This window comes from Sus scrofa, chromosome 1, assembly GCF_000003025.6.
Source record: "Sus scrofa isolate TJ Tabasco breed Duroc chromosome 1, Sscrofa11.1, whole genome shotgun sequence".
Lineage (NCBI taxonomy): Eukaryota > Metazoa > Chordata > Mammalia > Artiodactyla > Suidae > Sus > Sus scrofa.
The window spans coordinates 251,057,814-251,085,380 of NC_010443.5; the positions used below are offsets into that span (position 1 = coordinate 251,057,814).

At 45.8% G+C, this 27,567-nt stretch overlaps 1 protein-coding gene across 5 annotated transcripts in view; it reads left to right on the forward strand.

Annotated features, from left to right (window-relative positions):
- The window catches only part of AKAP2 (A kinase (PRKA) anchor protein 2), a 205,587-nt gene that overhangs the window by 73,156 nt on the left and 104,864 nt on the right, over positions 1-27,567 (forward strand). The window contains exon 1 of one of the 5 annotated variants that reach the window (XM_021087737.1): positions 9,873-10,057. The exons of 2 other annotated variants lie outside the window; for them this stretch is intronic. The gene's annotated coding sequence lies outside the window, so the exon portion shown is untranslated. 5 annotated transcript variants of the gene reach the window in all.

Below are 27,567 nucleotides of genomic sequence, written 5' to 3' on the forward strand. Positions count from 1 at the left end.
CTGGCCTTGCTCGGTGGGTTAATGATCCGGCGTTGCCGTGAACTGTGGTGTAGGCTGCAGACGCAGCTCGGATCCCGAGTTGCTGTGGCTCTAGTGTAGGCCGGTGGCTGCAGCTCCGATTCGACCCCTAGCCTGGGAACCTCCATATGCAGCAGGAACAGCCCTAGAAAAAGCGAAAAGCCAAAAAAAAAAAAAAAAAAGGAAAGAGGGGCATTCCCATTGCAGCGCAGTGGAAATGAATCCAACTAATATCCACCAAGATGTGGGTTCGATCTCCAGCCTCGCTCAGCGGGTTAAGGATCTGGCATTGCCATGAGCCGGATCCTGCGTGGCCATGGCTGTGGCTGGCAGCTGTAGCTCCTATTTGACCCCTAGCCTGGGAACTTCCATATGCTGCTGGTGTGGCCCCAAAAAGACAAAAAGAAAAAAGGAAAAAAAAAGGAAGAGGAAAGAAAGGAGGGAGAAATATAGGAAAGAAAGGCAAGAAAAGGAGGGAGGGAGGGAGGAAGAAGAAAAGAAGAGTGAGAGAGAGGAGGAGAGGAAGCAGGGGAGAAGACAAGGGCCTTTATTTCAGGAATTGGAGGCTCTGCAAAGGTACCGTGGGCAGGTGTGCTTTAGCTACTTTATCATAAACTACTCTGGTTTCTGAAGTGATTTCACATGGGCCGTGGTCCCCTCTCAACCAAGGCTTTTAATATGCTGTAGAAGAATTTATAGGTAAGTAATTTATAGGTAAGTAATCAACTCAGTCTGTGTAGATAGTCCGCCTTCACAGCATTGCCCATCGTACCCATAGCATTACCTGGGTACTTCAGAGCATTATGAACTCATCGTACTTCATAGCATTACCGGGTGAGTAATTGCATAGGTTTAATACCAGAGAAAGAAGAAAATCTAGGGAGTTCCCGTCGTGGCGCAGTGGTTAACGAATCCGACTAGGAACCATGAGGTTGCGGGTTCCGTCCTTGCCCTTGCTCAGTGGGTTAACCATCCGGCGTTGCCGTGAGCTGTGGTGTAGGTTGCAGACGTGGCTCGGATCCTGCGTTGCTGTGGCTCTGGCATAGGCTGGCAGCTACAGCTCCAATTCGACCCCTAGCTTGGAAACCTCCATATGCCACGGGAGCGGCCCAAGAAATAGCAAAAAAAAAAGAAAAAAAAAAAAAAAGAAGAAAATCTAATTTCTCACTGGGTTGTTCTGCATGTTAAAACACTTGCCCAGTTAGTCAGAGTCTACTGCAAAGACCACCCCTCTGAGATAATCAGACTTACTAGAATTGAAAATGTCAAGTTTTGTCTTTTTTTCCCCCAAACGGAACTGAAAATCCTGATGGTTCTTTCCATAAATTAACAGCCTGTACTTAGGAGTTCTGAGAAAAACACTTGACCATGACTGGGAAAATGCAACAGTCCCATTTTTGAAAAACTAAAAAACTCATTCTTTTTTTTTTTTTTTTTTTTTAATGTCTTTTTAGGGCCGTACCTGCAGCATATGGAGGTTCCCAGGCTAGGGCTTCAATTGGAGTTGTAGCCGCTGGCCTACACCACAGCTACCGCAACGAGGGATCTGAGCTGAGTCTGCAACCTACACCACAGCTCAAGGCAACACTGAATCCTTAACCCACTGAGCGAGGCCAGGGATCGAACTCATGTTCCCATGTGCTGCTGAGCCACAACGGGAACTCCTAAAAAATCATTCTTATCTTACCTAAAATTGGAAAGGAACTAAGTACCCTGGGAAAGAAAGGTAGGTGTGTATTTGAGGCACAGCTGGGTAATGAGAAGCCAGCACCCTGGGTTTACTCAGCAGAAGCCGCCCTTTACTCTGGGGGCACCGTTTCCATTGTCCCATCTGTGAACCTGCTGTGGACCTTCCAGGATACTTGGCAGATTCTGGGTTTGTAGCACCAAGCTTGAAGAATACCTTATTTTATGCTGTGTCTCCATGAGGGCATGAACTCTGGAGTGTTAAGCTAGATTTTTTAAATGCTTCAGTTGTGAAATGACATAAAATTCCCAGCCAAAAAACATAGAATGTGGGCCCCTGGGCTTCATTGTTAATCACCAAATACATGAGTGCGTTCTTGTCATGAACACCTAAGGCTTGGAGGCCTCTGGAAAGAGGACATGAGGCCCATAGTGGTCCCCACCTGTTTCGTCTCCCTTCCCTCACAGGGGACACTGTCTTCCAAGCTCTCTGTCCCTTCCCCAGCCTGCATTTCCCCTCCACAAATAGGCTTTTTCCTCCATCCTTTCCAATACAGAGCTTTCAGGTTGCTGCATGTCATTGGTGCTTTTAGTTGGGAGCACTGTATGCATTGCTCTTTATATATTTTTTTTATTTTTTATTTTATTTTTTGTCTTTTCTAGGGCCATACCTGCGACATATGGAGGTTCCCAGGCTAGGGGTCCAACCAGAGCTGTAGCCTGCAGGCCTACACCACACCCACAGCAACACCAGATCTGAGCCGTGTCTTCAACCTGCACCACAGCTCAGGGCCACGCCAGATCCTTAACCCACTGAGTGAGGCCAGGGATCGAACCCACAACCTCATGGTTCCTAATTGGATTCGTTAACCACTGAGCCACGATGGGAACTCCTACCTTGCTCTTTATAATGGTACCATTTACATGTCTATCATGAGGAGCCATCTGAACACACAATGTCACTTTGTCTATGTGGAGAAGATGCACAGTCCAGCTATAATGTGAGACAAAATGAATGCAATTACATGGGCCCAAGTTGCTTGAGTTTTGGAATGTTTCTTTTGGAGTGTTTTTAAAAGTCTTCTGGAAGAAAGTCTCAAATGTTGGGGTGAATGTCATCAGGTCACCATTTCCTTGTGTTAGAAGGTTTGGCAAAGGAGAGGCCAAGCGAGAGGATGCAGAGAAAGGAAATAAATGTGGAATAGTCTGGAAAAGAATTTCCTGGGGCACAGGAAGCCGGAGACCCTGGAGAGGAAATGAAGGAAGGCTGGCCATGGTAAACTAGGCCAGGAGCGGGAGTAAACAGGGTCCGAGAGCCAAGTGTTGTCATGTGACAGCTGTCCCTGCCTCTGCGTTTGCTTCCTTTCTCCTTCCCTTGTCTGAGGAGAACTGTGTCCATTGCAAGTGGATCCCAAACCAGGCTGTGTCCCAGAATCATGTGAAAAGCTTAGACAAATACGGATTCCTGAGTTCCAGTTCCAGATCTTCTAGGGAAATTTGCCCAGGGCTTTTTTGTTTGTTTGCTTTTTTTTTTTTTTTTTTCTGGTTTCCAGCTGCTCTCAATGTGGGCTAGCATGGGAAACACTAATATGCAAGGGCTTAAGAGCTGACCCTCACTCAGTAACTGGGCCTGACCCTGGAAAAGAGATGGTTTTGAGGTGTTTTTTTTTTTTTTTAATTTTTATCCTTTAGATTTATTTTATCTTTTATCTGTTACAGTTGATTTACAATGTTCTGTCAATTTCTGCTTATAACAAAGTGACCCAGTTATACATTTATATACATTCTTTTTTTCATATTATCTTCCATCATGTTCCATCACAAGTGATTAGATATAATTCTCTGTGCTATATAGCAGGATCTCTGTTTTATCTTTTAGATTACATCTTTTTTATACTTTTTAAAATTTAAAGTATAGTTGATTTACAGTGTTGTGCCAATTTCTGCTGTATAGCAAAGTGACGTAGTCATTCATATAGATATACATTCCCTTTCTTATATTATCTTCCACCACGTTCTATCCCAAGAGACAGGATACAGTTTCCTATGCTATACGGTACAACCTCATTGCTTATCCATTCTAAATGTAATAGTTTGCATCTATTAACCCCCAAACTCCCAGTCTATCCCCTTTCCACCTCCCACTCCCCATCCCACCCCCCGGCAACCACAAGTCTGTTCTCTATGTCTGTGAGACTGTTTCTGTTTTGTAGATAGATTCATCTATGCCTTATTTTAGATTCCACATATAAGTGGTATCACATGGTATCTGTCTTTCTCTTTCTGACTTCACGTAGTATAAGAATGTCTGGTTGCATCTATGTTGCTGCAAAAAGCATTGTTTTGTTCTTTTTTATGGCTGAGTAGTATTCCATTGTATATATGTACCACATCTTGAGAAGGGTGTTTTTACTTTGATGAAACAACTATAAGTCAAAACAAATTGTCTGGAGTTCCCGTCGTGGCACAGTGGTTAACTAATCCGACTAGGAACCATGAGGTTGCAGGTTCGGTCCCTGCCCTTGCTCAGTGGGTTAACGATCCGGCATTGCCGTGAGCTGTGGTGTAGGTCACAGACGAGGTTCGGATCCTGCATTGCTGTGGCTCTGGTGTAGGCTGGTGGCTACAGCTCCGATTAGACCCCTAGCCTGGGAACCTCCATATGCCGTGGGAGCTGCCCAAGAAATGGCAAAAAGAAAAAAAAAAACAAATTGTCCATAGATTGTCTTATATGTTGTTCATTCAGAACACTGATTGTTAAAACAGTCTATGGATAGATAGATCATCTCTTCTATGGAAAAGCCAAGGAATATAAGCAAAATTGCTTACATTATCTACAGATGATGTTTTTGCCCTTTTATAAGAATCAGAGGTCAGTGGAGAAATGTCTTAAGGGGGAAATCCATAAACATACAACATCTAGACGATAGCATAAAACCACTATCTGAATGAGAAAATAAGCCGAAGATCTGTGTCAATCCTAGGAGTTTGTTGGCTGGCCATCGCAGGTCCTACAGCCCGCAGGGGAAAATTGTTTCTTTTATATTAAAATTAAAATTATTTGCACCCTTACCCACAAGGTGTTAGAGATAGTTCCAGTGTCCATCTCACTATTTTTATGGATTTTTATGTCAAGTGGTTAACTCAAGTGGGATGGAGTTAGTTCTCCTGGTCACTTTTTGTTCTGATTTCCCATTTTGTCTGAATTCTTTTTTTTTGTTTGTTTGTTTTTTTTGTCTTTTTAGGGCCACACACCCATGGCATATGGAGGTTCCCAGGCTAGGGGTCTACTCGGAGCTGTAGCCGCCAGCCTATGCCGCAACCACAGCAATGCCAGATCTGAGCCACGTCTGTGATCTACACCACAGTCACAGCAATGCCGAATCCTTAGCCCACTGAGCGAGGCCAGGGATCGAACCTGCAACCTCATGGTTCCTAGTTGGATTAGGTTCTTGGGAACTTCGTGTCTGAATTCTTAATCACATATCCTTTTTGCCTGACAACCAATCTCTACCAAACTATAACTAAGCCCTTGCCTTTGGTTCTCCAAACAAATGCTATTATCAGAGGTCTGGGGGTTACCAGAAGTGCTCATGTCACAATATTACACAGCAAACAACTTTAATAAAAGTTTATATTAAATAGTCTTTATTTTGGCCTTTTCTGTGATCAAGAATTTCTCATTCACTGACTCCTCCCTACCACTTCAGTTTTCTTCTGACTCATAGAATTTATAAGCTTCTGAATCCTAGCAGTGAATTGCAAGTTCAAGTATATAAACTTTTTTTTTTTTTTTAATCTTTTTAGGGCTGCACCCAGGACTGATGGAGATTTCCAGGCTAGGCATCAAATTGGAGCTATAGCTGCTGGCCTACACCACAGCCACAGCAATGCCAGATCCTGGCTGCGTTTGTGACCTACACCACAGCTCACGGCAATGCTGGATCTTTAACTCACTCAACGAGGCCAGGGATTGAACCTCACGGATACTAGTCAGATTTGTTTCTGCTGAGCCATGACGGGAACACCATATAAACTTTTTTTTTTTAATTTTTGAGAGATATAATCAATTGTCTAACAAATTTACCAATTTATTAATAGTTTATATTCCCTTCAACAGTGTACAATATTTAACTTTCATTATTCTCATCAGTAATAGATATTTGTATTTTATGTATTCCTGATATCATAGGTGAAATACATTATTCCAGTATTTTCACTTTCATTTTTTAATGACAAAGAGTTTGTACATCTTTTCTTAAATGTCATGGGTGGTTGTTCTTATTTACCTCTAAATGGCTGGTTTGTTTTTTCAATTAGCAGTAGTTTTCTTCTATTTTTATATTGATTTGTAAGAACTCTTTACGTATTACAGATAGTAGCCCATTGTTCTATATGTTGCAAATATTTCCCCCACTTGTTTCTTCTCTTAGATTTTTTTAGTTCATCTGGTTCCATGGAAATGCCCTTGGGACTGGGATTGTTCTTAACTTTCCAGTGTTCTTATGGTGGTTCTTGGTGAGAAAGCCCTTGGGCCACCACTCCCCAGATCTAGGGCTATTGATGTGAGCCAGCCTTTTCTGGTGTTGATTTTGTTTGCTTTTCCATCTTATTCTACTCTTTTTTTTTTTTCTCCTAGCAGAGAAAAAATTTCTGTGGGACAAACTTAGTACTTAATGATTGTACTCACCTGATGCTGGTTGGTCTTTCTCTTTGCTAGAAGGAGGAGGAAATGGCAAATTCTTTTTTTATGATGGACCAGTCATGGCCCCTTCTTTGGGTTTTCAGATCAGCTCTCTGTGTCACTCGTGGGTCTTTTTTTTTTTTTTCAGCTTCTATTCTTCTTTAAGCTTGGGAAGAAAGAAGAGGCTCTGTCAATCTGTGTCTAGGTTGACTCCTTTCCCAGAAATCCAACCTTTGCTTTTGGTGTCTCTCTATTTCTTGGGTCCCCTGGTGGCCACTCTTGCTCAAGAGCACCATTTAAAGTGGGCAGGGAGTTCCCATCATGGCTCAGCAGTTAGTAAACCCAACTAGTATCCATGAGGATTCAGGTTTGATTCCTGGCCTCACTCAGTGGGTTAAGGATCCACCATTGCCATGAGCTGTGGTATAGGTCACAGATGTGGATCAGATCCAGCATTGCTGTGGCTGTGGCATAGGCTGGCAGCTGGCAGCTGTAGCTCTGATGCAACCCCTAGCCTGGGAACCTCCATATGCCAAGGGTGCGGCCCTAAAAAGATAATAAATAAATAAAATAAAATAAAAATTAAAAATAAAAATAAAGTGGGCAGGCAGGAAGGCAGAGACACCATAAGCAAAAATGTCCACTTTGGCCATAGGGAAAAAAAAATCCTGATCTCCTCTCCTGCCAAGCAATTTTTCCATAGAAGGTTTTGTGTCCTAAGTGGTGTAAGAAGCATTTAACATTTTCACATTATCATGTTAAGACACATACAATGTGATGAACCCATAGCATGTCCTGGGTAATGAAACCAGCCTTTCCCATCTCCAGTGTTTCTCAGTGATTCTTAAGAATCACCTAGGAGCTGTTAAAATAGAGTTTCCCCGGTCCTGCCCTGCAGAGATTCAGACTGAATAGGGACAGGTGGAGTTCAGGAATATGATATCTAATAAACACAGACATGGTTCTGATATCTGTGGTCCTTAGTCCCAGCTTTGGTCCAGGGCAAGATATCTCAACCTCGGCACTCTTGACATTTGGAAGCAGTCATCCTTTGCTGTTGGGGTGCTGTACTGGTGCTCTTCCGGATATCTAGCAACAGCCCTTGCCTCTATCCATTAGATTCCAGTAGCACTCCCATGCCCATGAAGACAATCAAAAGTGTCTTCAGACTTTGCCAAAATGTCCCCTCCCCTACTCCTCCCCGCCCCCATAATGGGGGTGGGGTTCCAATCACCCTTAATTGAGGACCACCAACCTAGGGGGGAACTAAATGAGAAAGGGTTAATTTAAAGGAGTTTTTACTTTCACAGGCAGATGTTCATACCCTTGCCTTGACTGCATGGAACAAATTAAACAAATATTTCTGGGCCCCGGTATGTACCAAGTCTTTTATATTAAAAAAGCATAAGGTAATCATGGCTTCCTCTTTAATATAAGAGGAAAGAGAAGGAAATGTTCTTGCAAATTAATATCTATTGAACATGTATTTTTCCTAAATTAATATTCTCAATAGTTTTCTGTAGGATGTGCCAGAACTTTACAATTAATATTAACAGAGAAGTAATTAATATTTAAAGATAAATATAGTATTATATTTATTACCTTTAAATATAATTAAAATAATATTAAATTAATATTAATATTAATATTAACATTGACATTGCTTTAGCAAAGACTTCAGAATAAAGCCCATATGAAGTGCTGTTCTCTTTCTAACAATGAAACAAACTTGATTCATAAATGATACATTCTAATTTAGGAACATAGGAAGACAGAGTGATGATGCACTTGCCCTAATACTGTTTATAAAAATCTCACCTCTGCTGTCATCTTGGAATCTTTCCTTCAAGGGCCTATGGTCCATATAAATAAATGTCTGCAAACGTGTTCATTTCAATGTGAGTTTTCACCTGCTAGTAAATGTTAAAAATAGGTCACTATGTGGGGCACTCACATATTTAACTCCTTAAGCCAGTGACATGAGGAGCAAAAGAAAGAGGGGGAAGGGAGGAAGGAAATTGATGGAGGCCGAAACTCTGTAATCTAGGGCCACTGGTCAGTAAATTCTATTGAAATTCAGTAGTGTAAGAGACAAACATGCAAAAAGGCTGGTGAACCAGTTCCTAAACGCTGAGAAAAAGAAGCCTATAGACTTGCAGGAACCCTGAAGAGAACAGCTGTTGTCTCCATTGTAGCCCTTATCCCCTGCCCCCACCTCCCTAGAGTAAAGGTGTGAATAAACCTCCAGATGGGAAATAAGCCTTTTCTTGGGAGGCTGCTATTTTTAAGGTCGTTAGCTGGACAGGCTTCCTGGGCAGTTCCCCATGTTATCATTTCTTGTATGGGGAATCAAGGACCTTTGTGGATGAGGAAAAAAAGAACCAAACCCTGGCAGGTGACTTTGACGCTCAGAAGAGGAACCCCGTGTTTGGGCCACTGGTTCAGAAAAAAGCAGGCCAGAGGTCGGAAATTGGAAGGAGAGTAAGGGGCTCTGACTTTCAGAGCTGGAGAGAGAGAATCACCGGGAAAATGGAAACACCGGTCATGCCTAGTGGACAGTTGGAGACATCTGACTTTATGCTATATTTATATTCTATTTCCTCTGTAGAGAACGCCTTGCTTTTTAAAATCCTGTTTTCTGGGCGGGGTGTTTCTGTGTGTGTGTCCTCTCTCAGAATTTCTAGATGGTCCGTTTTCAAAGGGTCATTAACATTATTTAAATATTCATGAGGGGGAGGGGATTACATGCTGAAATTTCAGACGTCTCCGGAGTGGGGGGTGGCTGGCCACCCCCTCGACTGAGCCCCACGAGGTGTAACAGCTGCCTCCTTCCCCATCGCTGGCTTTGTTAACACGCACGCCCCGACACCAGGCCACCGGCTGCCACATTAGGGAGGGCATCATGACAGCTCTGGCCAGTCAACGAGCTGGGAAACCTCCCTGTCCACACCTTAGTCTCTGGACCCCATCAGGGCGAGGTCCAAAACACACTGAACCGCCCTCCGGGTCGCAGAAACGCACCTCCCAACCGCTCCCAGCGGTTCCGCTTACCCGGACATAGTCGTGGTGCTGGGTAAGAGACGAGGAGCTCGACCCCTCGTATGGGAACTCAGCAGTTGTGGCGATGTGCGGGCTCACACGCACCCACACACTTTCCTGTACACTCGTATGCACGTATGTATACACCAACACACACGATCCCCTGCACACAAGCCGACACGCCCACCCGTGTGCTAACGCGCGTTCATACACCCAGGCACAGAGCCTTCTCCCCAGTTAGGAAACGCTCGGCTGCACGTGCCCATCCCTCCATTCCTCCAGTCTATCCATTCACTCATTTCTTGGTTTCTACGTTTGTGCACAGATTCCGCCAAAGCCAGACAGAAGGTGTGGGTGGTTGGGGAGGGGATGTGAAAGGCGAGGGGCGGACCGGGGCCCTAGGCGCCGGGAAGGGGGCGGGGAAGGGGCGGGCTCCGGGAGCCGGCGGGCGGCGCTCGGCTCACTCCAGCACGCCCCGCGGCAGCAGCTCTCCGCAGATGCGCTCGCCCCAGCCAGGGGCTGCCGAACGCCTTTGCGTGGAGTCTCCCGGACGCCCCAGCGAGGAGGCAGCGGCCGCACCGCGCTGGAGCAGAGCCCGAGGACTGTGCCCCCGGGATCCGGCGCTCAGAGGTGGGTGTCCAAGCTGGGGCGCGGGCGGCTCCGGACTCCAAGTCCTCGGGGCGCTCTCTTGGTGTTGGGGCCTCGCACACTAGGAAAGGGTGGCCCAGGAGGGATTGGTGATCTGGGAAGCCCTTGGAAGCACCGTGGACTTTAAAGGGCTTTTATGTCCCTTGCTTAGTGGAGCGTGTGCGAGGGGGTGGCCTGGCTGGAAAGGGCTATGGCCATGTGGCCATGTGGCTTTGAATTCCTAGGTTTGGGGGAGGGCCAGCTTTTGGCTCCTTTAATCAGTATTTGTTCACTTATATATACTTTAAAAAATAAACTTAGGCATATTACCCTCCTCCCCCCGCCCCCCGCAACACACACTCACAGAGCCGGGCTGTTGAGGAAAAGCAGAGAAAATCAAAAGGCTGTAGCCGCCTTTCCAGACCCGGGAGCCGCGGTGGATGGAGCCACCCATTCCAGTTCGAGATGAAGGCGTGGGTCTTGACTCCTTAGGTGGCAGCGCTGCGGCCGTTTTTTGGAAGTCTAGAGCTTCTGCATGGAGATTGGGACCGAGAAGGGCTGGGTCCCTGCCCTGACCAGCCCGAGCTCCTTCCGAACGGGATCGGGATGGAGGTGGGGGATGCTGAGGAAGGAGGGAGCAGCCGTTCTGTGCGCGGAAGGAGGGGGATCCGGATCCAAGCTGAGCCTGGAAGTTTGGCCTCAGGCTGAGACCCCACTTCTTAGGATCTGGTGTTTTATCCCGGATAAAGCCTGAGGGTTTGTCTCTTTGGCCCCTTTGTGGGGACACTGTGAAGAGCCGAAGGGGCGGATCGAGGTGGGTGAGCGCTGGGCAAACTGTTCTGTAATCGCCGAGGCGGCGCACCTCCCGGGATAGGAGCTAGGAGATACTGGCGGCCCGGAGCAGTTCTAGAGAAACATAGTGAAGAACAGGGGCCTGAATTAAGTTCAGGAGAGCCGGCAGCCTGGTAGTCCGCGGAGGGAGGCGGAACGGACGGGGGAGCCGTGGTGCTGGTGGCGGGTGAGGGCAGAAGGCAAAGCGGCTGTGGGTGGTGGGGAGGGAGGCGGCAGGCCGCGGGCTGGACCCGCGGGAGCTGGACCCACGGGAGCGGAACCCGCTACCTGGTTTCTGAGCTTCCGTGCATGGATGCGAGATGGCCAGCCTTGGGGATCTCTCCTCAGGCCGCAAAAAGAGGGCGCCTGGGAGGAAAGTGACTCGTTTACAGAGATGTTAAACCCAGTAATGCCAGTTTCCCGCGTGGGTCAATAGTGGTTTGGCTTCGATGGGCTGTGTGGTCAGACGTTGCCAAATTTGCACTCTTCCCTGTAGCAGTTAAGTGCTGCACCATTAATTTGGGCGAACCTCCAACCCTCCCACCAAAGTATTTGTCTTCGAAAAGACTTCCCTGTCTCCTCCCCCCGCCCTGTGTCTCTGTCTCTCCTATAGATCTCTCTATAGTATATCTCTGAGTCTGCAAACAGCTTCTCAGAGGAAGCTCCCTTCCATCTTATCAGGGGCAGAAATTAGTACAAACCCATCACTCACCTTTGTCATCCCCCCCCCCCCCCCCCCGATTTGTTTCCTTGGCTTTGTTCTAACTGAAGAGAGGTCATTTAAGCATCACACTTTTCTTCCTGGAAATGGTCCCAATTTAACTAAACACTCTCCTCCTTCTGGCAGCCTCCTTCACTTTGATCAATAAAATTTCAGAGTGGCATGTCTAGAAATGAGGCATATTTAGTAAGGAGTTTACTAGGTTTCTTTAAATAAAGCCTTTTAAGAATTAAAACTTGCCCTTGAGCATCTTCTAAACAGTTACCCATCCAGCTCTCTCCTCAGTTTTGCCATAGGCTCTTTGCTTAAAGGGCATCTTCTCCTTTGAGTGGGCACATCGTGGGCCCTGCAGTCATTCTGAGCTTCACCAATAAAATTAGTCATGAGCCAGGAAAAATGAAAGTACTACTACTTAGGTCTCCAGATCCCTTAGCTAACAGAGTGTTCAGTTAAGTATCGAGATGTTTCTCTGGCAATGGAGAGAGACATCTCTGGGATGCTGAGATGCTAGTGTGAGATGGATGGCTGGGCTTTGAGATGGGACAAACATTTTGAAATACCCATTATCTCATAGTTCTGGCATGACAGTTGGACAGCTTCCTGCCTGCAGAGTTCAGGGTAGTGTTGTCAGAATTTATTTCACTTTCATAAGTGGCTCCTTCTGACTCACTAACCTCAGGATTTCTGGCTAATAAAGTGAAGCAGGTTGTCTTAGTTATCAAGTGAGGGGAAAATGACCCACTGGTTATTTGATTTCTAAACGTTTTGGTATTTAACATAGAAATTACATTTTCAATGTTACTTTTAAAAAGTGCTAACACCCCAGACTTTCTAATTAATTAGTATAATTATTTTCTAGATTCTACTGTCTTTATAGATTTGGTGGACTTTTAAAGCACCCATGTCCCAGATTTCTATCAGGGTTGTCATCACTTATAAGTCTTACTTATCACAGTAATGACAAATGTTTCAAATAAAGATGAAATTGAAGTTGGATAGAGGTCGTGTTGAGGGATTTTAATGATTAAAACAGGAGCATGCTGAAAATTGACTTCTGAAAACAAAGGGAATGATGTCAGTTCCATTTTTATTTTTGTACATTTCTCAACATTGGCATGATCTCTTTTGAAACAGCCCCTGGAATGGCTGTCCTTTGATGTCAAGAAACGTGGCAGTCACCACATCACCACTTGCTTAGATTATTGGTCACAGGTCCTGTGCAAACCTTAGGAAATTTCAAATAATTGATTGATATACTTATTGGGTTCAACAATTTTTATAAGTTTCCTAGAAAATTGTATTTTTTTTTTTTTTTTAGCTTGATATCCAGAGGCAGATTTTCTGTGACACTAAAAAAGCTTAGGGTTCGGGGCCCTGCACTAGCACCTGCCTCATCCAGAAGAATTTTGGGTAGCTTGAGTCTGAGGGGAGGCAGTATTTCCATGCAAGTCATGGGAGACAGACAGGGATGGAGGGAGAGAGAGAGGGGAGGAGGGAAGGAGAGGGAGAGAGAGGGAGAGAGGGAGGCCTTTGTTAGAGAATCACCTTCTAAGAATGTATAAGACTACTGTTAAGTTTTGGACTTATGCCCTTCAAATACATTTTCCAGGAATGTATTATTATAGAAAAGTTGAAATGTCTCTATTTCATCAGGAAAATCCACTATAGGTCCCCCCCTCCCCACTTTCTGAAAATTCACATTACTGCCCCTTAGCTTTTATGAGAGACCTATATTTCACTGTTTCACTAGCGTTTATGAAAGACCTATATTCTTTTGGTTAAAAGGCTTTTATGAAAAAGCCATTACCATGCTAACGGAGGTCTTTTGTAAAAGCAAAGTGCCGGTTAAAAGAGGAAGTAGGGGGATACGCTTTGCTTTGTGCCATTTCCCTTGCCAAAGGTTTCATAGGCATGGTCTTTGCTCACAAAGAAAGTTTGCTTGTGTGATTTAAGTAGGACTCCATTAATTAGGATACTTACGGAATGGGATGCTCTAATATAGTAACGGAAGGTTACACCAAAGTCTTAAAAATTGTTTCCCCTGTTGTTGATGAAGATGTCTCTCGGATGTCACAAATGATTGCCCTGCCTTGACCGCTTCTTGCCTTAGTGAATTTCCTCTGGTGACTATACTGTTGTCCTTCCACTGACAGCTGAGGATTTTGGAGTCTCAGTGTGATGTTAGCATAGTTAGCATTATGACTGGTAAGAGTGTAGATGTGTAATTGCAGAACCCAGTCCAGGATAGACTCTGGAGGTTGGCTTTTGAGAACACCAAAATCCCAATACAAATGTCATTTCTTTTCTTTGCCCCAGTCTCTGAAAGTTGAGTGCCAGAAAAATGAGTTAATCCAGACCTTTCCTTCTTCCTATAGTAAAAGAGGGTGCACTTTCTCTAGGGTTCCACAAGGGTTTTTCTTTTTTTCTTTCTTTCAAAGTGAATTCGGAGACTGCAGAGACGTGGAAGAGGACAGACAGTATGGGTGGAGGGACTGAGGGCATCTGAGGGCCCATCGGGTAATTCTCCTTCAAATCCAGGAGCACCAATGCTACCAGGCCATGAGGGGGACAGATTTGAGGAGGATCAAGGGACCTGGAACTGACATTTGTTCCCATCTTGGTGGGAGTCTCAGAATGACCGCATGGAGGTAGAATGCTGCAGGTGGCCTCAGTCAGGCAGAGAATGGGGATGGGGATGAAATGATGCAGCTTCCCGCAAGTGGGTGTAAGGAGTTGGGCTTATTTGTTCGTCTCGGGGGATTCATGTCCAAGTTGGGGAGTCGTGGTGCCAGGGAAGGGGTGAGAGCTGTGGAACTTGGTGGCGATGTCACTGCCCTTTGAGCCCCCTTTTTCTTAGGTCTGGGCAGGGACTTTGTGGTTGGTTTGATGCTTGATTGGAGCAGATGGGGTGAGCAGAGCCAAATATGCAGATACGATAAAACCCCAGTTATCCAAAGCTGTAATAGGGCCTAAACTCATTAGTGCCTTGGCCAGGTTTTCTGTAAGATCTAGAGTATGTGGTATAAACCGAGTCTCACTTCCCTCATCTATAAAAAAGAGGATACCAAAACATGCCTATTGTAAAACGTGGGTTAAATTAGTTGTATATGGAAGCACCTTGCCTGCATGTTCCTCCCAAACTTATTTAAATGTTTCCTTAAATTAACCAAAGTCGTCTTTCATCTTTATGGCACCTGCAAATAAGTAAACAGTTTTTATTTTATTCTGTTTTATTTATTTTAGTTTTCTTTTTATGGCTGCACCTGTGGCGTATGGAAGTTCCTAGGCTAGGGGTGGAATCGGAGCTGCAGCTGCTCTGCTGCAGACACAGCAACACGGGATCTGAGCCGCATCTATAACCTATGCTTGCGGCAATGCCTGATCCTTAACCCACTGAGCGAGGCCAGGAATCAAACCTGCATCTATGTTGGGTTCTTAACCTGCTGAGCCACAATGGGAGCTCCAGTTTTTAAAGTTAATTTTAAAAATTCCAGCAATTGCGTAGCAGATCAATTGTTCATCCTTTACACTGATCAGATCCAGAAGCTTTGGGCATGGAGGTTCTCCAGGTCTGACCTCCACGCCCACCCCACAGCCCCCTCCTTTTAACTTGGGGAATCTGACTGGCATCCTTCTGTTCCTCTTCCCTCGAGAGCACTTGCTGTATTGTATTGAGGCTTTTTCTTGTCTTTACTTGCTCCCTCGTGATGCTTTGAGTGGGTCAGAAATTACTTCTCAGCACTATTCATAGTAGCCAAGGTAAGGAAACAACTGAAATGTCCATCAGCAGATGAATGGAGAAAGAAGACATGGTGTGAATATATTTATCCATGCAATGGAATAGTACTCAGCCATAAAAAAGAATGGAATGATGCCATTAGCAGCAACATGGATATAATTAGAGATTATTATACTAAGTGAAGTCAGTCAGAAAGAGAAAGACAAATACCATATGATATCACTTATATATAGAATCTAAAATATGACTCAAGAGTTCTCTTGTGGCACAGCTGGTAAAGGATCTGGTGTTGTCCCTTCCGTGGCTTGTTTTGCTGCTGTGGTGTGTGTTCGATCCCTGGATTGAACTTCCAAATGCTGAGAACTTCCACATGCTGTGGGGCCATCCAAAAAAAAAAAAAAAAAAAGTGTCACAAGTGAACTTATTCAGGAAACAGACTCATGGACATTGGGAACAGATTTGTGGTTAACAAGGAGGAGGGAGTTGGAGATGGATGGAATGGGAGGTTGGGATTAGCAGGTGAAAGATATTATATATACAATGGATAAACAATAAGGTCCGTCCTGCTGTGTTATAGCACAGGGAACTATATGCAATATTCTCTGAAAAACCATCATGGAAAAGAATATTTTATTTATTTATTTATTTGTTGGTCTTTTTAAGGCCGTACCCGAGCCCAGGCTAGGGGTCAAATCAGAGCTGTAGCTGCCTGCCTATGCCACAGCCATAGCACAGCATCTGAGACCTCATCTCAGCTCAGTGGCAATGCCCGAGCCACTGAGCAAGGCCAGGGATCGCACATCCTCGGAGATAGTAGTTAGGTTCATTAACCACTGAGCCACGATGGGAACTCCAAAAAGAATATTTTTTTTAAAAAAGAATGTGTATATTTATGTATAGCTGAATCCATCACTCTGCTGTGTGGCACAAATTAAAAAACAGGGTGAATCAATTATACTTAGATTTAAAAAAAAGGAAATTGCTTCTCTCTGGAAATACGGACTCAGGTTTTCAGGACCCTGATCCTGGGTGTCACTGAAGGAGACTTTAGGACCTATTGCAAGATTCTTTGCCAGCTCGTATGAATTGACTGGGTCTTAAGACAGGAATGTGGACGAATATATTAAGTAAAGATTTGCCATGAGGGTTAACATAAAAAAAGGGTTTTAGAAGAGCTTGAGTAACCTAGTGAATTCTGTTTTTTTAATCATGTTATTTAACTTTTCATGGATTGACAGGAGCGTTGGCTCCTTGCATGGATGCTTATGCAGCACCAGGGTGAGGTGGACACACAGGAAACATTATTGTGAGTTAATTGTAAAGTGTCCCCATGATTCTCTTAAACAAACACATAGGAGAGGTAACCTCCACTCTTGGTCCAAGCCTTTCTACCACGTACCTGGTGCCAGCCAGACTGGTTCGGGGGGGGGCGGGGGGCTGGCAGGAGGCTGGACTAGGCTGAGACTCTACATTTAAGGAAGTAAGTCTGTTAGAAAAAGCCGTTAGGGGAATTTCCCTTGTGGCTCAGTGGGTTAAGGACCTGACCGTTATCTCTGTGAGGATGCGGGTTTGATCCCTGGCCTCGCTCTGTGGATTAAGGATCTGGCGTTGGCACAAGCTACAGCATAGGGCACATGTGGCTTGGATCTGGTGTTGCTGTGGTGGTGGCATAGGCTGGCAACTGCAGCTCCAATTTGCCCTGGAACTTCCATCCGCCATGGGTTAAGGCCATTAAAAACAAAAAAATAAGCTGTCGGGGATTCACAAACAACACGATTTAAAAAGCAGAACACTGTGGCACCCAAGCCAGTTTGTGATGCCCTTGTGCAGTTTCCTTTTTAGTCACAGTCTGCTGGAGGAAAGTCCCCTTGACATTAGGAATTTGCCTGTTTACTTGGGCAGCATGTCTAGACACAGGAGCCAATGGCCCCAGTGTCCACAGAGGGACAGACAGTGTCCAGATGTTAGCACCCCTCAAGTGGGAGGCACCTGGATAGCGCCTTTGAAACTGGTTCTGTTTGTGGATGCCAACACCAGTGATGCTGGCAGTCCCGGGGCTTCGTCACCGGGTCTGTGGATTCTCTAGGAGCCCTCTGCCCTGGGGGGGCGCCTAAGCTCCTATCTGCTGTATAGGATTGGTGAGCAATTGAGTCAAGCTGGTCCAGAACTGTTAACCTCTCTTTGAACTATGGAAGGATGTATCTTGGTGTTTGCCCCTGCCTTAGCGAGGAAGGCTTGCAAAGGATTATTGCTGGGCAAGGAGAAAGAGTGTGGGGAGAGCAGTTTTTCTGGGGCTGTCAAAGGGGGCTCAACTGGTTCTCTGTGAGCCTGAGAAGGCCCTGGGTTGGTGAGGTTTAGAGGAGGATTTTGCCAGTTCTTCCTGGGCTTTCATCTTTTGTTAATAGGAGTGGGTGTGTAGGGCGCTGGCACCTGTTCTGCTCCAAGTTCTGTAAAGAGAGAGAGGTTCCTTGGGTGCCCATGCCTATGACTTTTCCCAGGGTGTCCCCCTGGGGAGCTGGGGCTAGGATGGAGCTGGTGCCTCCTAAGCAGAGACCTGCAGACTGGAAAGCCCCAAACCCCAGTTGGGGGCGGGGAGGGACCCACCCAGCCTTATCCGCTGGCCTTCAGTGCAGCGCCTGAGCCCCACACCTGGGTGAAGGTGGGAAGTACAGGGGCCAAACTACTTCCTGTGGGCAGTTAACCAACTGGCTTTCAGCCCCTCTCTCAGTGCAGCTGACTATCTGGGCTTTGATTCTCATGATGTCATTTGCACAGTGGAATAATGCAGAAACATACTTTATTTTGAGCAGTGTCTCCATACTTTTTTTTTTTTTTTTTTTTCCTATACAGCCTACAGATGGAGAAAGACACCATTGTTTAGTTCTTTCCATGTAGGGGGTTGAAGGAGTGATTTTCCCCAAGAAATACATCTTAGTTAATATTCTAGAAAAACCAAGTACTTCACAACCCTGAATTCAAAAGCTCTCTCTGTTATGTGTGTTATTGTCAAGATCCATGTGCCATGTGCTGTGTGACCCCAGGGCTATATTTAGTTTAGCAAATTAGTATTTCACATTAGAACATTTGCTCCTTGCAAAGGATCGCAGCGATTCTCCCCGGACACACAATTCCAGATGAGTAGAATTGATGCATTTGGGGAGGAATATCTATAAACTGTTTTGGAAATTGAGATCTGGTCCATAGCTCTTGCAATTATTCTCATTTGAGATCCTTTTTCCTTTTGAGAAAAGCTTAGATCTGTGTTAAATGCAGCCCTGAGATGGGCCCAGAGAGTGGGAGGCATTGCTTTTGCATGAAATCACAATGTGTACATTGTTTTTAAATATTCTTTTCATCATATGCTTCATTACCAAAACAATTCACAGCCTCCAAAGGATGACAGATGTTGTGGTGTAACCAGCATAGGGAGCGAGAGACAGAGGATAAGATGAGGAGAGAAAAGGGAGGAAATCCCTCCCACTCCAACCACCGCTCAGAATGGAACTGAGTTTTTTCTTCTAGGGAATTCCCTGTAACCCCCAGGGTTTCCTTGCTCTTGAGGTTCCTAGGCAGGGTGCTGGGAGGAGCTACGAGGAAAGGGGGAGGGAATTCACATCCTCTGAGTGCCAGATGCCAAACTGGTTGCTTTATCTTCCTTGTCTTGCTTAATCCGTGCAATCACCACCATTTTTCAAATGAGGATGCTGAGGCACTGGGATGTTGTTATGTAACCAGCCAATTATCCCACAGCTCTTCAAGGTCAGCCAGTTTTCCTCCCCAGCTCCCTCCTGCTCTGAGTGCCGTCTGGGGACCTGCAAGTATTAGTTAGCATCGCTCTGGGGCTTGTCGAAACTTGTGAATCCTGAGCCCCATCCCAGACCTGCTGAATGGAATGTGCATTTGTAACAAAATCCCCCGGGAGGGGGAGGGGATTTGTAGGTACTTTAGGGTGTGAGAAGCTCTGCTATTCTGGACTTGGAGGAGGAAGGTCTGGTTACCACCCAGAAAACTAGTTTAGCCTCAGGACTGCAACCTGCAGGCTGACTTGGGAGCTGGGACCCATGCAGCTACAATCTAGCAGGATGCAGCTAAACATCGTAAAATGCATGGGAAGCCCCACCCCTGCAACAAAGAATTATCCTGCCCCAAGTCTCCACGGTGCTGGTGTTGAGAAACCCCCATCTAGTTGTCCACATCTAGAATGCATATCCTGTACGTGTGTTTCTGAGCTTCAAATACATGCGGTTCTCTAGCAAGCATCACTTAAACGAGGTACTGATTACGTCTTGTGATGCAAGGGGGATTCCTTTTACTGGGACTTGGAAAGAGTGAAAGAGTGGAACTGCAGCATGATAGAGTTCCCGTAGGGTTTCGAGAGTGGCTCGGGTACCCAGGACACTGTGGAAATATTTCTGACCTTGTACTGAGTGGCCCCCACTGAGGATCACTTTCCCACCCCACCCCCAGTCTTGCCTGGCAACCACACCTTTTGTTTCTCTGTTTTACTCCCCAAACTTGCCCTAGCCTTTGTCATGTGAGCCCCCAAGCAAGCTGTGTTGGGCCCACTGTGCCACCTGGAGGCTGGAGGAGGAAAGGGAATAAATGCAAGACGGATAAAGGGAGTCAGAGCCTCCTTCCTGCCACCTTGCCTCCTGCCCCTGGGATCTACTCATCTTCCCCTTTTTTTCACTCAGCATCTCTAATTACAGAACCTCGCCACCCCCCCCCCCATCCTTCTCCCTTCCTCCCTCTCCCTCTTCCAATCCCTCTCTCTTTTCTGGCCCAGGTCTGCCCTCCATCCCCTCTGCCTCCCTCCCTCCTTTTCTTTCCACCTTCCATTTGTGAGCTGAAAATCCACCTGAATCACCGCTGGGAAGTGCAACCAGCATGCCCAATATGTCTCTTTTTAGGACTGCACCCTTGGCCTATCGCAGTTCCCAGGCTGGGAGTTGATCAGAGCTGCAGCTGCCGGCCTATGCCTCAGCTCATGGCAACGCCAGATCCTTAACCCACTAAGCGAGGCCAGGGATCGAACCCACATCCTCATGGATACTAGCTGGTTTCATTATCCTGAGCTACGTGATAGGAACTCCCCAATATATCTTGGGGCGGGGGGAGTTTTGAATTGGAATTCTATCCAACAAAGAATCCCTGTCATTCATCTCCAGCTGGGAGTGTCTCCTTCAGAATGGCGACAAATGTCTCTGCCTATTTTCTTGTTTGACTCTAATTAAACTTGCTTTTCCTTGAGCTCTAGAATTTGAAAGCAGAGGTCTTCCTGGGTGCTAGTGTGTTTTCCAGCTTTCTTTCCCTCTTGGTGTTATAACAACCATTTTCTTGTACTTGTTCATGAACATTATCCATGAAGTACATCGTTCTCAACAAGTTTTGGAACCAAACGGGATTTTTCAGTGAGGCCCTGCAAGGAGAAGAAGACCTCTTTGCAACTTCCGTGTACCTTCTTTTTATAACTTCCACGATCCCTTGCACATGAGAAGGGGGGTGGTTGGGAGTGACTGGCAGGCTGTGCAGAACATCCAGCTCCAGCATTTGGACCCGGAGGCCGGGACAGGCGAAGCTGGAGTGCTGGGCTTCTGGCCAGAGTGGAATGACTCTTCCCAGGGCGAGGAAGCCTGTGTTTTTCCAGCAGACCAACTGCTCCGCTCCTGAGGGCTTTACTTTGGGAAATGGGAAGTTATGGGGAATGGTGGAAATCCGAGAACATGAGATCAGTTGTTCTGGAGGATTATCAGTTATGTCACCAAAAAAGGGGAGATTTGACACCTGGTAATCGATTCCTAGTAATTGTTTTGAGAACATAATTGGAAAATCAGTATGAAACCATTATGTCCTTAACACCAGTCATAAAGGCGTATAGGAGTTCCTGTTGCGGTGCAGTGGAAACGAGTCCGACTAGGAACCATGAGGTTGCGGGTTCCATCCCTGGCCTCCTCGGTGGGTTAAGGATCTGGTGTTGCCGTGAGCTGTGGTGTAGGTTGCAGACACGGCTCAGATCTGGCGTTGCTGTGGCTGTGGTGTAGGCCGGCAGCTGTAGCTCCGATTAGACCCCTAGCCTGGGAACTTCCATATGCCGTGGGTACAGCCCTAAAAAGTCCAAAAAAAAAAAGGTGTATGAAGTATAAATGGGAGGAAGAAAACTGACAGGCCTTTGTCCCCTGAGGTACCCCTCCTGTCTCCAGCCCACACCTGTAAGTGTATTGTCACATCTCATGGGCTCCTCAAGGACGCTCTTGGGCTGATAATATATGCCATCTTTTGCAAGATCCACGAAACTCTTTTTGCCACAAATTATGTCTTTCAAAATTGGCCTGGAAAAAACGCCAGTAGGAATCATTACACAATTGAATACCGCAAATCCTTGAACATATACAAAGTAACAATTACAGGGGCTTTAAGAAGAGTGGCTCCAAACTGAGGGCAGAGTTTATATGGACAGAGGAAGGCATAACCCAATGCATGTGCAATGGAATAAAACCTTGAACGTTTAACATGGGCCCATTTTCATCCACAAATTGGGATGAAGCTTCTTTTGTAAGAGCAGATACTCTGAGATTCAAGTGGATTTAAGCTGCCTCTGACAATGAATATTTATTGAAAAGTCAGGCCTTCTTCTAAGTGCCATATATGTATCACCATCTTTAACCCTCATAATATCCTGTTGGGAAGATACCATTATTATAAATTTTGGGTACAGATGAAGAAACTGAGGCACAGTGGTTTAGGACTATAGCACATATCTATAGTTGCACAGCCAGGATTTGAATCTTTATAGTCTGGCTTTTATAGTCTCTTAATCATTACCATCCTTATTCTGCCTTCTTAGTACCTAAGACAAACTAAGCTTGCCCTCTCCTCCTGCTGTATTGAAGGTATGCATCTCTGTCCATAAGCAAAAGCTTGCCAAAAAAACAAAACAAAAACAAAAAAAAGGAAAAATCCTATATTTTATAACTTACATAAATTAACTTAATTTTGTCTCCCAGCCTTCAACCTGTCCAGCTAAAGGAAAATTCTATCTCAGTTATTTTTGGAAAACACCTGCCTTGTGATTGCATTCAAGACCTGAGGTTTTAGACAGTGCTAGGTTCTGAGGAAGGGACCATCCAGGCCCCTGTCTGCACTGGTTTTAATTGCGATTTCTGGTCACATGTCTACACCGCTTTTTTTTTTTTTTTTTTGCTTTTTTTAGGGCCACACCCATGGCATATGGAGGTTCCCAGACTAGGGGTTGAACCAGAGCTGTTGCTGCCGGCCTACACCACAGCCACAGCAATGCAGGATCTGAGCTTTTTCTGTGACCTACATCACAGCTCATGGCAACGCTGGTTCCTTGACCCACTGAGTGAGGCCAGGGATCAAACTTGCATCCTCATAGATAATAGTCAGATTTGTTTCCATTGTACCATGACGGGAACTCCTACATTGCTTTTGACCATTTCCACGTGGGCAAGTGTGAGGCTCTTGGCTGGTCCATGCAGGCATGGGATGGAGCCCAGGAATCCTTGGCAAGTCTGGGAACTTGGAACCTGCAGTCTCTCATCTCTGAAGTCTTGCCAGCTCTTACAGGAGTTTCCAGGGAGCAGAGCAAAACACCTAGAGGTGGAGGGAGGAAGGATGCTTCTGGAACGCGTTGTATAATCTTGTCAATGGTTTAGATTTTTACAAAAGCCAGGAAGAACTTTGACTTCTTAACACCAGATCTCTGAAGCAAGCTTTCTCCTGGCTGCCTGCCCAAGGAGGAGACAAGTCAAAGGAGAAGACATTTACTACGATTTCAAAAATATTCATGGGAGTTCCCATTGTGGCTCAGGGGTGAGGGACCCAACATTGTTTCTGAGGATGTGGGTTCGATCCCTGGCCTCATTCAATAGGTTAAGGATGCAGCAAGCTGTGGAACTGCTGTATGCTGCAGGTGTGGCCCGTAAAAAGAAAAAAAAATCATGGAGTAGTGTGATGGTTGCCAGGGCTAGGGGTTGGGGGGAATGAGGACTTAATGTTAAATGGCTATAGTTTCAGTTTTGCAAACTGAAAAAAGTTGTTTGGGTGAGTGGTATGATGATAGCATAACAGTGTGAATGCACTTAATGCCTCTGAACTGTACCCAAAAAATGGTTAAAATGGTAAATTTTATGTTTGTCTACTTTACCACAATAACACATAATCACCAACATAGAAATTTTGCTTCATTTGTACTAACTTTGACTTTTATTAAAAAAGGTCAAAAAGCATTCCCATTGCGGTTCAGCAGGTGAAGGACCCGACATTGTCTCTGTGAGGATGCGAGTTGGATCCCTTGCTTGCTCAGTGGATTAAGGATCTGACCTTGCCGCAAGCTGGGGCATAGGTCACAGATGCGGCTCAGATCTGGCGATGCTGTGGTGTTGCTACAGCTCCAGTTCAACCCCTGGCCTGGGGAGCTACCATATGTGTGGCCATTAAAACAAAAAAAAAAGTCAAAAGATAAATCCACATGATGGAAATACAAAATAAATGTCACCATCAAAAAAAAAAAAAAAAAACATGCAAAACTTTTTCTTTCTTTTCTTTTTCTTTTTTGTCTTTTGAGGCCCATACTCGTGGCATGTGGATGTTCCCAGGCTAGGGGCCTAATCAGAGCTACAGCTGCCGGCCTATACCACAGCCACAGCAACACCAGATCTGAGCCATGTCTGTGACCTACACCACAGCTCACGTCAATGCCGGATCCTTAACCCACTGAGCGAGGCCAGGGATCGAACCTACAACCTCATGGTTCCTAGTCGGATTCGTTTCCACTGTGCCATGATGGGAACTCTACAAAACTATCTTTTGAAAGTCAAAGGACAACTGTAGACTTGAATCCTCCAGGGATGGGTGTGCTCACTTCCTTTGAGGGAAAGGCTGGGTCTTATCTGACCTGAGCGCAGCCTTGGTCTTGAAGACGTGAGTCCTGAACACCCAGTAGTGAACTGGCTCCGAGAGTGTTTGAGGGTCTACACGGTCCATTCCCCGGAAGAGCCCTCAGCGGGATGGGCCCTCGTGGTTAATGGTGTCCTCACTGGAAGCCACAGGACTGATTGGAAGAGCAGGATGTGAGTGGACTGTGTTTTCCTGCTGCCTGGCCGCTCACTGGCCCTAGGTTGAGGGCTACTCCATCATTATCGCACCTCTGTCATCAGAGGAATCCCAAGTTGTCCCAATTCTCAATATTGTTTCCTCTGTGAGTTAATTCATGCTTACCCCATGTCCAAGGTGGAAACTACCTCACCCCCTTTATTTTTCCCCCATTGGCTCCATGATGGGGGAAATGATGGATGCCTGGATGTGTCTTTGGCATCGGGGCACTGGGCCCTCCACAGGGATAGCCTCTGAAGCAGGAAGAGCTTCCTGCCAAGGTCTCAAAGACACACTTTCTTGGGGTGTACAGTTTCCATGCACTTCCGCAGCTATCAGAAAGGGCACGTCAGAGTTCCTGTCATGGCGCAGCAGAAACGAATCTAACTAGGAACCGTGAGGTTGAGGGTTTGATCCTTGGCCTTGCTCAGTGGGTTAAGGATCTGGGTTGCCATGAGCTGCAGTATAGGTCGCAGATGTGGCTCAGATCTGGTGTTGCTGTGGCTGTGGTGTAGGCCAGCAGCTATAGCTCTGATTCTACCCCTAGCCTAGGAATCTCATATGCTGTGGGTGCTACCCTAAAGAAAAAACAAAGCAAAAGACAAAAGAAAGGGCACGTTCTGAGAGTGAGCCATGGGTTTCAAAGCTGTGCAAACACAGTGGGGGCTGCCCTGGATGGCTATTCTCTGCCCCCGAGCTTCCAGGTCACCCCAGCAGGGTGACTTCCAGGTGGAAGGCCCACTCCCTGACACCTATGACAGTAGGGTCCCTCTGCCTGCCGGCCCTGACAAGCATGCTGGAGCATTTCTGTGATGGGCACTCCTAGCCCTTCTCCTTGTTGGCTTATTATTATTATCTTTTTTAAAAGAGCTGCATCTGTGGCATATGAAAGTTCCCAGGCTAGGGTTTGAGTCTAGTCTAGCAGCCGGCCTACACCACAGCCACAGCAATTTGGGATCCGAGCCATCTCTGTGACCTGCACCACAGCTCACGGCAACACCGGATCCTTAACCCACTAAGTGAGGCTAGCAATGGAACCCACATCCTCATGCATCCTAGTCAGGTTCGTTAACCACTGAGCCACAAAGGGAAATCCTGCCCTTTTCTTTTCTTTTTTTTTTTTTTTTTCATTTTAATTGTGGTAAACTACACATAACGTGAAATTGACCCTCCTAACCATTTTCAGTGGTATTAAGTACATTCATATTGTCGCACATTGGATGGGTGGGACCGTCACCCCCTACAAGCACAGAACTTTGCCATCTTGTAAAATGGAAACCCTTTACCCATTAAACACCAATTCCCCATGGACCCCTCCCCTTCTAGCCCCTGGTAACCCCTGTCTACTTTCTGCCTCTCTCATTTTGACTTCTCTGGGTAACTCGTCTAAGTGGAATTCTACACTATTTCTCCTTTGGCGACTGTCTATTTCACTTAGCATAACGTCCTCGAGGTTTCCTCCATGTCATAGCAGGTGTTCGGATTTCCGTCCTTTTTAATGGTGGTGAATTATATTCCAGACCAGCCCATGTCACATCTTGTTTATCCGTTCATCCATCAGTGGACACCTGGGCTCCTTCTCCCTTTTGTCTCGCCCCTGTTGTTGAAGGTTGTGATCCACCTGCGAGATCCCCAGGAGATCAAATATTTCCCCAGTCCCTACTTTCAAGTTCACTTTTCTAGCAAGTGCCAAAGTTCACATACAGGAAAAAGTAAATCACATTGTCAAAGTTGTATGAAATGAGACATCGTCCAGGAGCGTCAGAAGTGGATGTAGATTTGCAGAACGCGTGGCTTAGAGTATATGGTGTGGATGCCAGAGGTAGGTAGCCAGAGCCCCGATCTCAGCTTTGTCCCTTTGGGTGAATTATGGAAGCTTTCTAAGCTTTGGGTTTCTCGCCTGTAAAATGGGGATAATAGTACTTTACCTGTAGAATTATTGGGGGGATTATAGGAGAAGACATTGACATAGAGTTTGAGAACCTGGCACGTGGTTAGCATTCAAGGCTAACACAGAGAGGAAGCAATGTATTACCCACTACATGTCAGCCCATTTAGTTATTTTTAATATATTGTTTTTGTTCTCTTAATATGATTCTAAACGTTGGTTTCTGCACTTGCCACGACTTGGCAAGACTTTGTGGTGTCTATTCTGTCTTTCCTCTTCAGCTCTCTTTAAGGTTATGGTCGTTTTAGGAGTTCCGGTTGGGGCTTAGTGGAAACGAACCTGACTAGTATCCATGTGGATGAGGGTTCGATGCCTGGCCCCGCTCAATGGGTTAAGGATCTGGCGTTGCTGTGGCTGTGGTGTAGACTGGCAACTGTAGCTCTGATTCGACCCCTAGCCTCAAACTTCATGTGCTGCAAGTACAGACCTAAAAAGCTGGGGGAAAAAAAAAAAAGATGAGGGTAGTTTTAGCAAGTGTAGTCATCGACTTTGGAGATACTCAGCAAGAATAAGCTGTTGTTATCAGATAATTGATAATAAAAGTGGACATGGCCTGGCTTTCTTATCTCTGGGAAGATGCAGAATGAGGAAGGGGATGACTGTTAGTAGCTAACCTTCATCTAACTGGCGAGGGAGTTGGCTTTCTCGAACTCTGGGCTCGTTAGAGAGGGGGAGGCTGGTTCCATCTCTTGATACTGAAGGTCTGATGACATTGCCCAAGGAGATAGTGCTCTCGTGGCTGTTCCTTCAACTCAAGATTTCATATTGAGATTATTTTAATCTCAGATATCGAAATACTCTTTCTTTTCCAGTAAGAATCAAGAAAACTTTTAGGAGTTCCCATTGTGGCTCAGGGGAAACGATCCCTGGGCTGGCTCCCTGGGTTAAGGAGTGAGTAGTCACAGATGAGTAGGTCACAGATGTGGCTCAGATCTGTCTGGCATTGCTGTGGCTGTGGCATAGGCTGGCAGCTGCACCTCCGATTCAACCCCTCGCCTGGGAGCTTTCATTTTTTTAGGGCAGGTGCAGCCCTAAAAATACAAAAATAAAAAAAAATAAAAAAAATGTTTAAAGTTAAAATGGATGGTTTTGCTGAATGAAATATTTTTCTATTCAAGGGTGCCTCAGGTATTCTAGAATGTAGGTCTAAGACACGTCAT